This window comes from Pan troglodytes, chromosome 21 (assembly GCF_028858775.2).
Source record: "Pan troglodytes isolate AG18354 chromosome 21, NHGRI_mPanTro3-v2.0_pri, whole genome shotgun sequence".
NCBI lineage: Eukaryota > Metazoa > Chordata > Mammalia > Primates > Hominidae > Pan > Pan troglodytes.
The window spans coordinates 50,150,325-50,164,478 of record NC_072419.2 but is presented as its reverse complement, the minus strand read 5'-3'; the positions used below and the strand labels follow the sequence as shown (position 1 = coordinate 50,164,478).

Genomic DNA, 14,154 nt, shown 5'->3' with positions numbered 1-14,154 from the left:
GGTCAAAGACTCTGAATGCAAGTCCTGGACTCTGCTCAACTCCCTTAGCCAACAATCCCATGAGGTAGGTAGTCCCTCTTATACATGAGGAAACTGAGGCACAGAGAGGCCAAGTAACTTACCTGCCATTAGAACAAGCTGTAGCCAGGATGTGCAACTAGCCAGTTTGGCTCCCAAATTCACACTCATAACTACTACACCTCACTGCATCTTTCTGATCTGTCATACAAATTTCAGGTTAAGGTAAAAAGAAAACCCTATTAGTATTTTACTTGAAATTACATTTAATTGTTCAATTAACTTGGGGAGAATTAAATTTTTTATTAAAAGTTGTTTTAATTCAGATAGATAGGAAACTACTAAAGTTTTCAAAGTTGATATTGTATTCAAGAAAAATTTTTAAACTCTCTTATTTGCTCTGTTTTTCTATAGATTCCCTTTGACTTTCTGTGTAGATGGTCATGTTATCTGGAAGAGGGGATTGATTCTGTTCTTCCTTTTCAATCTTCTTACCACTTCTTTCTTTGTCTTTTCTTATTGCATTGTCCAGCACCTCTAGAATCAATGTTAAATAGAAGTGGTGATACCAGGCATTCTTGTCATGTTCCTTACTTCAGTGAACCTACTTCTTATATTTCACCATTAAGCCATTAAGTAAGATACTTACTGTAGCTTTTGGTAATACATTTTATCAATTAATAAAGTTTCTTTTTATTCCTAGTCTGCTAAGATATTTTTTTCTGGCATGAATTAATTGTAGTTTACGATGTGGTTTTTTTTGGCATTTATTGAAATAGCCATCTGGGTTTTATCATCTAACCTATTAATGATATGTATTATATATATAGATATTATTTATATTGAACCATCCTTGAATACCTTGGGTAATTGTTGGGACTTCTATTTGCTTCTAATTTTATTATTATTATTACAAACAGGGTCTCACTCTGTCACCCAGGCTGGAGTCCAGTGGTGTGATCATAGCTCACTGCAGCCTCGAACTCCTGGGCTCAAGTGATCCTTCTGCCTCAGCCTCCCATGTGACTGATATTACAGCCATGAGCCACTACCTCCAGCCATATTTTATTTTCTAATACACTGCTAAACTCCATTTGAAGTTACTTCACTTAGGGTTTTTTTTTGCATCTATGTTAATAACCAAAATTGGTCTAAAATTCTGTGCTATTGTTGCCAAGCTTTATGTGTCAAGGTTATACTGGTTTAGCCTAATGAATGGGAAAGAAGAATTTTAATAACCGATTCAACTTCTTAAATTATAATTGGATGATCATATCATTTTTTCTTAGTAAATGTTGGTATGCTTTTCTACAACATTGTTCATTTCACTTAGCTTTTCAAATGTATTGGGTTAAACATGTCTTTAGTATTATCTTATGATTTTTGAAATGCTCTTGTATCTGTTACATATGCTTTTTCTCTTATTTTCTTAATCAATCATACTTAAAGTTTGTCTGTCATTAAACTACATTTTTATTCTATATTTCTATTTTCTATATTCTCCAAGTTTTTTTTATAGTAACTGGGAAGAAAAATTAACATTTTTGCAAACAAACAAAGATAATACACGTAAAGCACCTAGTACTTAGAAAACATTTGGCAATATTGGTTAAATTAATATAACAAAAATATTTTTTAGCACATGCCAGGGACTAGAGACTCAAACTATGATTGCGACATGATTTGTGCTCATAGCTGAATTGGGGAGACAGACAGGTAAGTGGTCAATGAAGTATAGTATGATAAACATAATAGAGTTAAGTACAAAGTGGATTGGGAACACAGAGGAGTACTTCCTGATGGGGGTGATGCTGAGCTGGGCACTGTAGGATGGCTAAGAGTTAGGCAAGTGAAAGAGATGGCTGTTTCTTATCCTTGCTTTTGGACTCATCTTCAAGTGGCTCAGCTCTGAGCAAGGGTGAGCTGCCCGGACCCTGGCTCCTTCATTTTCACAAGACAATGTCTACTAATGTTTCCCCCTTCTAAGGATGACAATACTCCACTTTGGTCCTACATGCCCCTCTGCTGCTGAATTTTCTATCATCTGCTATAGCACAGGGGTGGACGAAGGAGAATAAAGATAGTCAGCTGCTACTTCTCACCTTGAAGAAGACCTTTGGCAAAGCCCCTTATGGTAACGACCATTCCCCAACCGCTGGTGGCTTCATAAGCAAGCCCACTTTAAGGGGCACATGAAGACAAGAACATAAAAATAAAAGATGTACTACTCTCTGGTCACTCCCTTCCAAGTCTCTACTGGGCCTTGGACAATCGTTCTGTAGAAGCCTAAATATCCTTGCCCAAAAACGTTCAGAGAAGCAGGGCTTTTAATAGCCAAAATTAGACAGAGACAGTAGTCGAGTTAATGGCCATGAGAAAAATAAAGGCTTTTAAAGTCCTGGAAGGCTGACAACAACCATTCAGCTGTGGCCTCCCTCAAGACAATATGTTTACTGAGCACTTACTATGTACTAACTGGTTGGCATGTATCATCTCACATAATCTACCCACTGTGAGGTTGTTGCTAATGTTACCATCCCCAGTTTACAGGTCAGGAAAGTGGAACTCAAAGAGGTTAGATGGCTTGCCCTACAAAACACTAGGCCTGAGATTCAAACCCAGAGCATTTACATTTACACACCATCTCCTATCGGGACATGTGTCCAGTGCCTGAGACACATGAGACACAGGCCCTGGGTGACTAAAGAATGAATTGATTAAGTACACAGAAGAATGAACGGCCATGAAGACTAGAAAGCAACACAAGAACGTTATTTTTGCTCTAATGGTTGGTAAGTGGGGGAATTGACCAGGCAGGATCATGAGGAAACTTTCTGAAGTAACCCTAATATCCTATATCTCGATGAAGGCTTAGGTTACACAGGCAGTCACATTCCTCAAAACTCAGAAAATGTACATTTAAGGTTTGTACATTGCATTGTATGTAGATTTCACATTTTAAAAATTGTAAACAAGTATTAGACTCTAATTGATGGTACACATGCTGATGTAGTTTAGGGGAAGTGAAAGGATGTCTGCAACTGGAAATGCACTCCCAAAAGAAGGCAGCTTGATGAATGGATAGAGAAACAGATAGATGGATAGTAAGCATGTGATAAAAGCAGGAGAGGAAAGTAATGGTGGAATCCAGGTGGTGGATACACGGGTGTTTGCTGTCATAGCCTTTCCACATTGTTTATTAAACTGTCATCATAAAATGTGGAGGGAAAATACCTCGTGTGTTATGGTGGCAGTTGGGTAAACATTTGTGTCTGCGTCATGCTATTTACCATGATTTCCACTATAGAAGAATGTAGAGGTAGCCCTTCCTCCTTGTCTTCCTTCCTTCCCTCAGGGTCTCCCTCATCCCATCCAGCGAATAGCAACAAAGGGTCAACACTGGGTTGGCAGCAAATCCAAGTTCCACTATTCCCTGCTCACCTCTGCTCATGCCACATCGATTCCTTCCTCTGAGGGGCGACTCCCTTGACCTCAACTAAAGGCAATGTAGCGTTGGATGGAGATCACATTTACATGGGACCGCACCCTACCGTCCACCTTGGACAGCAGGAACCTGACGTCTGTTTGCATGCCCCGGCCCAGCTCTCAGCCTGGCATGCAGCGAATCATCCAGTAGTATTTGGTAAACACAGAGACAGAGACAAGGAAAAGTGTCCTGTGTCCAGTGACTGGAATTCCAGGTGATTTTTTCCCCAAACTTTCTTTAATGTTGTCCGATTGCCTTTGAGATAAGAAAAACCCTCAGCTCACCCAGGGCCTCCCACGATGCCCTCAGCAAGGCTTTTCACCCAACTTTTTCATCAGGAGGGGAGGAGCCAGCATGATGAATTGCAATGTTCTGTTTGCTGCTTGACCGCGTGTGTATTGTTGGCTTACTTATTTTTTTCTTTTGTTTGCAATATGGTTCCTTTAAAATATCCAGAGAAGGAAACCACTCTACAAAAAGAAATTTGAATTTTTGCATGCCCGGTTACCATCTGAAATGTCACTTGCACGTTAAGTCTGTGTCCCTGAGTTGCTGTGGCAACCTCAGCAGCACTCTTTGCCCGGGGTGATAAAGGGGCCCTTTGTTAGTCGGGAGACCAGGTCTGGGTGCAGGGACATCCTATTCAGCCCGTCCTAACAAAGGAGCACACGTCCCTCTCTCTGAGCAGGCCAGCCGCCGGGCCTGATTGTGCCTGTACTGTCGACAACCTTCCATGGGGAGACTGGAAAAGAAACCCCCTATTATTGGCATCTTTGAACTAAAGTTGTTGGTTTTATTTCTTTTTCTCTCTGTGCTGCTTGCTGTACAAAAACCCCTGCAAAGGGCCCCACTCATGCTTTTGCAAAGAAAAACACCAATTGTGAGGCCTCCCTAGGAGAGGGATGAGGCTCCCAATCTTAACTGAATCTCCTAAACTTGGTTATTAAAATGGCAACTCTAGCAGCACTGGGTAAGCAGATGCGTTCTTCAAATTTTAGCAAGCAGCCTGGGCCTGGCCCACAAACTGGTCCTGGCTGTCTCTGGCTCTGTGGTGGCCTCTGTACCCAAGAGCAAGGGGCTTATACCAAGGGCAGGCCCCCCCATGGACTGACATCAGACCTGGGGGCTCAAACTTCATTCAGCCACGGATTCTTCTCCCTCAAAGTTGCAATGTAAAGCAGGGCAGTGCCTTGCTCAAGCTCTCTGAGCCGCTCACATAAGAGAGGCACCTGGGAGTCCAGGATCTTAACTTCCAGGCCTAGGCTCTTGAAGGTCACAGGTGGATGGGGAACAGCCCCCAGGTGTTGGCTGCAGCCTGTGGCCCTCCTTCCGCTCCCAGAATCATGGGCTTCCACCCACAGCCCCTGCCAGGTTAGGCCCAGTTTTTCCTTTCCTCTCACATTGCCCCAGTCAGAATCACTATTTACACTTCTCTTTCTGGTACGATGATGTATGTGAGAGCTGAAGCTGGGAGCTCCCACATAGCCAGAAATGGTTGTTCACGGTGCCCCGGGGCCAACACAGCGCCTGGCACACAGCGTGTGCTCAAAAAGTATTTGTTGACCCAGTGGATCATGAATGAGTGAATCTATCAGAATGGATTCATTTCATCCTATCAAGCACTCTTTTAGATTAAAACCATTTTCCTCATTTAGTTTCATTTCCTGCTGTCCTCTGCTTCCAGGTCCAGAACTGGAGCAGGCTACCAAGTTTACAGATGTGATCCCTGCTGGAGAGAGGCTGTGTTCAGACAGATGTGTGGACAGAAATGGCAGTGGAGGGCAAGGAGTGCCAATGGGGGTTACCCAGGGGTCACAGGGGCTGGGAGTGGAGGCTGCAGGAGGCAAGAAGGGATGCAGAAAGACTTCTAGGATGGGGACACTCCGAAACGAGGTCTCAGAGATGACCAGGAGCCGGCTGAGCAAAGCAGAATTCTTTAGTCAGAAGACACAGTAAGAGCAAAGACAGGGTGGTTTGAAGTAGCCTGCTATACACAGGGCTCCCCATGAAGCTGTCTATTGGTGGAGAATCCAGGGCATGGCAGAAAGGGCCTGGATACAGCTGGAGGGGCAAGCCAGAGGGAGGACCCCAAGAGCCAGATTTAGGAGCTCAAAGCCAAGTCGACCATGTACAGTTGTATAGGTTGTGTACTGTATAAAGGAAGTGAATGAAGTTGAAATCCAGCCTATGGTCTGCTGGCCAAACCCTGTGGACACAGTTAAACCCTTCACTTAAAGAGGCAGCAAGGTCAGCTTGCAAAGGGGTCAGTAGCTTATGTTTCCATTTCCAGGGGTGGACAGTGGTGTCCTCAGCTCCCCGCAATATGTGTGTGGTATGGGGGAAGGAGGCACTACATCTGAAGGGAGGCCATGCAAAAGAATCAGGACAAATGAGAAGGCCCTGGAGAACTATTAGTAGCTGCTGGGGCTGCCAGGGATGACTGGACATGCACCCTGCCATCTGTACAGGGCTTGAAGACACAGTGAAAATGCTCAGCTCTCAGGTTGATCCTAGATTAAGAGTGAAGGGAAGGCAGAAGGGGGACAGATAATGATAAAAGGAGGGAGTTCTGGTTTTGGAGGTCTCTAAGGGATGCAGTTGGAGGAAAGCTGAGAGGGCTGAGGGTGGAATGGTGAGGACTTCCAGTTGGATTTTTACATTAATGACGGGGAGTGACAGTCCGAAGGGGAAGACAGTCTCTAGGGCAGTGGTCTCCAACCTCTTAGGCACCAGGGACCGGTTTTGTGGAAGACAATTTTTCCACGGACCGGTGGTACGGGAGAAGGATGGTTTAGGAATGGAACTGTTCCACCTCTGATCATCAGGCATTAGATTCTTATAAGGAGAGTGCAACCCAGATCCCTCACATGAGCAGTTCACAATAGGGTTCGTGCTCCTATGAGAATCTGATACTGCCGCTGATCTGATAGGAGGTGGAGCTCGGGTGGTAATTCTCACTTGCCTGCCATTCACCTCCTGCTGTGTGGCCCAGTTCCTAACAGGCTACAGACCGGTGGAGGTCCATGGGCCTAGGGGTTGGAAACCACTGCTCTAGGGTGTATTGTCCACAGTGAGTAGGGGCTGGTGTTTGAAGAAGGGAAAGTCCAGGATCAGGGGTCTAAGGGTGGGCTGGATTCCCAGGTAGGAGAATGAGGGCCTCAGGCCTCAGGCCAGCAGCTAGACTTGGGAGGAGGCCTGGACATGACTTCCTCCAGGAAGGGTAGGGGTGTGATCTGCATTGTGTTGGGGATGCTTAGCCTTGCTCCTTGCACATTGCAGATGAGTTATAAACATTTGTTCAATCAATGACTAAGTTGATAACATCAGTGATCCAGTTCCCCTGGATCCGTGTGAATGTGATCGGTGAATGCCTGAGAGGTTTGAAAGGGCAGCTTGTGCCAGGGGAGGTGAGTGTGTGGATAGTGTGTATCTTCTGGGTAACATTAGCTACTGCAACAAGTAAGCTCTGAATTTCACTGGCTTAATCTCAGAAGTCTGTTTCCTGCTCACTGATGACTCCAGTTCACTGAAAAGTCCAGTTCCTTGTTTGCTGACAGCTTTCCTCCATGTGGTGATTCAGGGATCCAGGCTTCCTCTATCACTGGCTCCACCATCCCCCTGCTTCACATAAACCCCAGCCCAGAGGAGACACATCACTTCTGCTCACCTTCCCTTGATGAGAACTTCTCATATAGCTAACCCCAGATGCAAGGCAGGCGAGGAAATGTAGTGCTAGACTGGAAAGATGCCTCCTCAAAACAATTTTACACCATGGAAAGGCCAGCAGAGATTTTGGGTGCACTGACATAAGAAGTGACAGAAACAAGAGGAAAGTGGGGCCTCGAGGCACACATTTGTGCCAGTGGCCAAGGACATGAGCAGCCACCCTGAATTCAGTTCTTGGCCTTGCCTGAGATTCTAACTGGAACATGGAGATGATGTGTATGTAGGGAGGGAGGAGAAAAGCATGAGTGGCTCTCTCACCCACTGATTGCTATATTTGATCCTCACTTAGTCTTGGGAGATGGAGCTCCTTTAGCTCATTATCCCTCTTTTACAGAGGAGCAAACAGGTTGAGAGAGAGTGAGCGAGCCTTGGGCAGGGTCACTCCTGTGAAGCCGGGACTAGAACCCAGGGCATCTGTTTCCCAGTCCTGTACTGGTTCACCAAATACCCTAAGTCTAAACTGATTCTCCAGAACACATTTCTGTGTTATTCTGGAAAAACAATGTATAGTCTGCAACATCACAATTTTGTTCCCAAGCATCGAGAGAGTGGCACATGGCCATCAGGCAGGACGATTTCTTTCAACTGACAGCTTGGAGGAGGAAGCTTTTATTCCCGGGGCCCCCAGGGGAGGGGTTTGGCCAGGCCTCTGCTGTGTCAGGAATTCTTCCATTGTAGCTTACCGACTTTGTTACAAAGTATAAGATCTTTTAACATATTTTTAAACACTATCAATTCTGCTCTCTGTTCCTTGCATTTCTTCTTTGTCCTGAAGTTCAACCCGGGCAAAAACATTTTTCCCATCGAAAATTCAATGGGGCTCTTACAAAGTGACAGCGGATTAAATAGCTGCATTTATGATCCCCTCCCAGATACACCTCCCCGTTTTTTTGGTTTTTTTTTTTTTTTTTTTTGGGCCAGCACCAAAAATCAAATGCCAAAAAGGCAACGGATCTCAGCTGTTTTGAAACCAGCTGTGTCGGTCCAAAGGTTATTTCATTTTGGACACTGTGTGATCCTGTGTTTGGGCCTCATTTTAAATTAATAAACGCATGAGGATAGTCAGTACTCTAACCCCAGAGACCAGCGTGCTGCCTGGCCCATGGCAGCCTCAGTAAATTTAGGAGGAAACCCACACCCTGGAGTTCTCTGACCTTGGTGAAAGGCAGTTGAGTAGACTTGGCAGAGAAACCTTGTCATTTATGGTTTTCCATTTTAAATCTAAGCATTTTCACATTGTCTTAAAATTTATAAATGAATGGGTATGGTGAATATTCCAAGTGTTCCCAGTGCCTAGCACAGTGTGAGTCAGAGTAAATAAAAAAAATTTTTGAGTAAATGAACCAAATAAGTAATTAACATCTCAAAGTGGGCATTCATGCATTGCGTTGTTTCCTGCAAACAAGTTCAAGAGGATACTTTCCATGTACTAAAGGGAACTCGTTGCGAATTGGATGACTGGGAGAGGCGAAGTGGCAGCTCTGGGGCCTGGAGGGACACCCCCCACCTCAGCTGTCCCACCTCTCCTGCCCCTGACTGCCGCCCCTATTCTAGCTGCCTGGGCTCCCATCTCTGCTTTTCCCCCTCCTCACCGCCCCTCCCTACTGCTGCGCACAGCCTTCCATCTCCTCCCACCTATCCTTTGACCCAGAACCCACTCCATCCCTCCACCCAGCAGTCCTGGCCCCTGCCTTTAGCTTGGATGCCAGCCTGGTCTTGCTTTCTGAGAGAAGAAGTCTCCTGTGACTCCTCCTGTCCCCTATCATCACACCTGGTGCAGAGGAGGGGCAGGAGGGTCCAGGTGGGCCACCAGGATGGAGGAGTGGTGTACGTGGGGCTTTCAGCTCTAGGTACTTAGGAACCTGGCCCAGCCTGCCCACCTGGAAGTAGCCTGACCTGGTGCGGGTGCAGGGAGCCGATATCTGCAGGAAGGAGTTGATGGACAGAGTTTAAGGCTCTTCCTCTCCTTACCAAAGTATTTATTTAGCTCCCAACTTTACTCCCACCCCAGAGTTAACATTAATGATATTAACCATTTCTCTCATATGTTTAAAAGTTTTTTTATTTCACAGTAGTATTTATCTTTTAGTTTTATGATTTATTTTGCTCTATAGAAATTTTTTATTTTATGCAATTAAATCGTTCAATCTTTTCTTTATTTTTCTAAAGATTACTAAACTATTCGGTTGTGTTCTCTTTTATACTGTATGGATTTTTTTTTTCTTTTTATCTTCCATTTTTCTGAAGTCTCTTTTGGAATAAGACTCAGGGACAGTTTCTAGCTTTTTTTTAAATCTAAATGACTAGCTAATTTAAATAAAATTTAATAAGTAATTCATTATTTCCTCCCCAAATGTGAAGTGTCAATTTCATTATCCGCTGAACAGCCATGATGCTGGAGCCCGAGTCTGCACTCGGCGGCACCCTTATCCATCACGCCATGCGCCTGTGGTTTGGTTTCCATTAATTTACCTTTATTAGATGTTTTGGTAAACAAGTAGGGCAAGTTCCACTTCTTATGTTTACTTTTCAGGAAATTCAATTCTATTCTTGTATACCAATTGTCCCAGATTTATAATAACTTTGTTAAGTTCCTATCAGTTTGAGTAGGGTGTTTTTACTGGAATTACATTGAGTTAAACACTCATCTAAGAAGAACAGACATCCTTACTATACTAAAACTTCCTATCAAAGATGTGTCTTCATTTATTGAAGTCCTATTTCATATCCTTCAGTGGAGATTCATTGCTTTTTTTCTGCTAGTAGACCTGTTCCTGATCTTATTTCTAGGAATCTTTCTCCAGGCACGTTTTTATTTGCCTTCCAGAATACCACACGTTCCTGTTTTCCTCCTACCTCCCAGGTCACTTCTTTTTGGTGTCTTTTACTGGTTCTTTCTCTTCTCTCAGATCTCTTGTTTTGTTTGGTTTTGTTTTGAGATGGAGTCTCACTCTGCCATCCAGACTGGAATGCAGTGGTAGAATCTTGGCTCACTGCAACCTCCGCCACCCCAACCCCCAGGTTCAAGTGATTCTCCTGCCTCAGCCTGGGATTACAGGCATGCGCCACCATGCCCGGCTAATTTATGTTGTATTCTTAGTAGAGACAGGGGTTTCCTCATGTTGGCCAGGCTGGTCTCGAACTCCTGACTTCAGGTGATCCACCCGCCTCTGCCTCCCAAAGTGTTGGGATTACAGGTGTGAGCCACAGCACCCGGCCTCTTCTCCCAGACCTCTTAACATTGGGCTCCGGAGCTCAGACTTGTAATTCTCAAAGATTCTACTGAATAAACCAGCAATTCAGAGATAAATATCTTTTTTTTTTTTTTTTTGAGATGGAGTCTCGCTCTGTCGTCAGCTGGAGTGCAGTGGTGTGATCTTGGCTCATTGCAACCTCCGATTTCCTGGTTCAAGCATTTCTCCTGCCTCAGCCTCCCGAGTAGCTGGGATTACAGGCAAGCACCATCACGCCCAGCTAATTTTTGTATTTTTAGTAGAGATGGGGGTTCACCATGTTGGCCAGGATGGTCTCGATCTCCTGACCTCATGATCCGCCCACCTTGGTCTCCCAAAGTGCTCCAATTACAAGCGTGAGCCACCGCACCCATCCCAGAGACAAATATCTTTGTGCAAACGATTCTTCCACTTTTCTCTTTAGGATTCCTCTCAAGTGGAAACAATGAGCAAAAAAGCCACAGAGAATTCAGTTCCTTTTCAGGTCCACACTGACTAGAGTTGCCTGGTTTCCTGCAGAGTTGGCATGGCATAGCTCAGAGAGATTTGGGAGACTGGGATAAAAAAGCCTCTTGTCTAGGCCGGGTGCGGTGGTTCAAGCCTGTAATCCCAGCACTTTGGGAGGCCAACGTGAGCAGATCACTTAAGGTCAGGAGTTCAAGACCAGCCTGGCCAACATGGTGAAACCCCATCTCTACTAAAAATACAAAAATTAGCCAGGCATGGTGGCACACACCTGTATCCCAGCTACTCCGGAGGCTGAGGTGGAAGAATTGCTTGAATCCAGGAGGTGGAGGTTGCAGTGAGCTGAGATTGCACCACTGCACTCCAGCCTGGGCAACAGAGTAAGACACTGTCTCAAAAAATTAATTAAAATAAAATAAAAAGGCCGTACGTGGTGGCTCACGCCTGTAATCCCAGCACTTTAGGAGGCTGAGGCGGGTGGATCACGAGGTCAAGAGATTGAGACCATCCTGTTCAACATGGTGAAACCCCGTCTCTACTAAAAATACAAAAATTAGCTGGGCATGATGGTGCATGCCTGTAGTCCCAGCTACTCGAGAGGCTGAGGCAGGAGAATCGCTTGAACCCGGGAGGCAGAGGTTGCAGTGAGCCGAGATCACGCCACTGTACTCCAGCCTGGCGACAGAGCGAGACTCCGTCTCTAAAAAGAAAAAAAAAAAAGCATCAGAGACATTGCCTTAATATGATGGCAATTATTCAGGAGAGAGGTGAAAGTGCCTTAGGATAGAGAGGTTGCCATGAGTATGATGAGAACTGTTTGGATTCCGGATGTTTTGCAAGGGTAGAGTCAGTGGAATTTGCTTAAGAATAGGATGTAGGGTGTGAGAGAAAGGGAACATTTAAGGATATATTCAAAATGCCCGATAAATCATAAGAATTTAATTGTCATTAAATAAGTTGCCATTGAGGTTGAGACTGGAGCAGGTTTAGGGGGAATCAGAAGTTCAGTTGGGACCAGCAACACTGGAGATGTTTATTCCCATCCAAGCGGAGAGATCAGGCAGGTAGCTGGATATATGGGTCTAGGGGCCTGGGGAGTAGCCCAGAGCAGCAATACAAATTTAGGATTAAATAAGATAATAAGTAAAGCTTGTTTAGCCCTTTGGAAATGTTAGAAAGGAGACAGACAGGTCTATGCTGGGTACTTGTCTAGGCTCACTCCCTGCTAACAAACTTGCTCTAACATTATCAGTGTACACAATTTAAATCAATGCCTCTGCAAAATCACACTTTTTTTTTTTTACCATGTCAAAGTCCTTCCAGGCCTCTCACAGATGAGTTTGAATAAAAGTATGCATTAGGAGGCCAGGCATGGTGGCTCACATCTGTAATCCCAACAGTTTGGGAGGCCGAGGCAGGAGGATGAGTTGAGGACAGTTTGAGGCCAGCCTGGGCAACATAGCAAAACCCACTGTATTAGTTCGTTTTCACACTGCCGATGAAGACATACCCGAAACTGGGAAGAAAAAGAGGTTTAATTGGACTTACGGTTCCACATGGCTGGGGAGACCTCAGAATCATGGAGGGAGACTAAAAGCACTTCTTACATAGTGGCAGCAAGAGAAAGTTGAGGAAGAAGCAAAAGTGGAAACCCCTGATAAACCCATCAGATCTCATGAGACTTACTCACTATCATGAGAATAGCAGGGGAAAGACCAGCCCCCATGATTCAATTACCTCCTCCTGGGTCCCTCCCACAACACATACGAATTCTGGGAGATACAATTCAAGTTGAGATTTGGGCAGGGACACGGCCAAACCATATCACCCAGTCTCTACAAAAAAATGTTTAAAAAATTAGTTTGGCATGGTGGCACATGCCTGTAGACCTAGCTATTTGGGAGGCTGTTACAGGAGGATCACTTGAGCCCTGGAGGTCAAGGCTGCAGTGAGCTGCGATTGCACCATTGCACTCTAGCCTGGGCAACAGAGTGAGGCCCTGTCTCTAAAAAAATAATAATGAATAATAAAAAAATTTAAAAATAAAAGATAAAAGTGTGCATTAGGAAGACCTGAAGAACTTTCTCCAAATACTCCATTCCTGAGTCATGCCCTTACAAATTCCAGCTCAATAGACTCCGTTCTTTATTTTGTAAAAGCTTTCCCTGGGGATTTTCATGAACACCCCTGGGATCACTTATTGGTCAGAACCTTGAATGCTAAACTCGTAATGCCAAGAATATGGTAAAAGAAATAAAAAAAATATGGAAACAGTCTAAATACCCAAATACTAAGGGTGGGTGTACTTGTCTTCATTTTACTGATGAGGAATCTGCAGCTCAGAGGTGAATCCACTTTCCTAAAATCATATAGCTGGTGAATGGCAGCCAGGATGTGACTGACCCAGGTTTTAGGGCCAGATGTGGATTCTTGCCACCACCTCCTGCTGCCTTCTGCTGCAGGGTCACTCGTAATCCCACTGGGAAGGCGGAAGGCTATTGTGATGGTTTGGGTGGCAGATGCATGTCAGGAGTAAGTCCTCCTGCCCTTTTAGCCAACTTGTCAGCCTGAAAGAGGTAAAGATTTGGTCAGTGAGTCTCAGATCCTAGTAAAATCAGAATTACCAAGGGGGGTTCCTGCGCCTCAACCCCGTAAGTTATGCTTCGTTAGGTCTGAGTGAGAAACACAGCCTTAAATGCAAAGTGCTAGCTGCCCCCAGTACCCAGTCATTCCACATTTCTTTCTCCCACTTCCCTCTGGATGCCCGGCATCAGATCACGAACCTCCCCCACCTCAGCACTGGCCTGGGGGTGCTGGCAGGAGGAGGGTTAAAGTCCTGAGAACTAGGGGCTCTTCTCTCATGAGATTGGAATGTGGTGGAGGGGAGTGAGCTGAGGGACGCTGGTGGTCCAGCACTGAGCCTGGCCATTGTTGCAGAACAATTGCCCCCCAAGAACAGAACAGCAGACGCTAATTATGAGACACTTGTGTCCTCCACATAATTATGAGATCTGTGTGACCATTAGCATAAGAAACTAGCTCGCTGGCTTGTTTTGGTTATAACTTTCCCCAAACTGCTGTACTCAGGAATCTGAAGAAGTAAAACGATAAACTCGGGGCTTCATAAAAGACTCAGCCCAGAGATTGTCAAGTTTAGGTCACATGAGAATCACCCGGATGCTTGAAAAACATGCAGATTCTCAGGCCTTGATTCCAGAAACTTGG

General features: G+C 45.0%; 1 long non-coding RNA gene across 1 annotated transcript; it reads right to left on the bottom strand.

Annotated features, from left to right (window-relative positions):
* Positions 1-13,050: 13,050 nt before the first annotated feature.
* LOC101057499 (uncharacterized) lies at positions 13,051-13,817 on the bottom strand. The gene is made up of 2 exons (XR_170707.4): positions 13,722-13,817; positions 13,051-13,496 (listed from the first exon to the last, which is right to left on the bottom strand). It is a non-coding gene; the product is annotated as an uncharacterized LOC101057499 (long non-coding RNA).
* Positions 13,818-14,154: the final 337 nt, after the last annotated feature.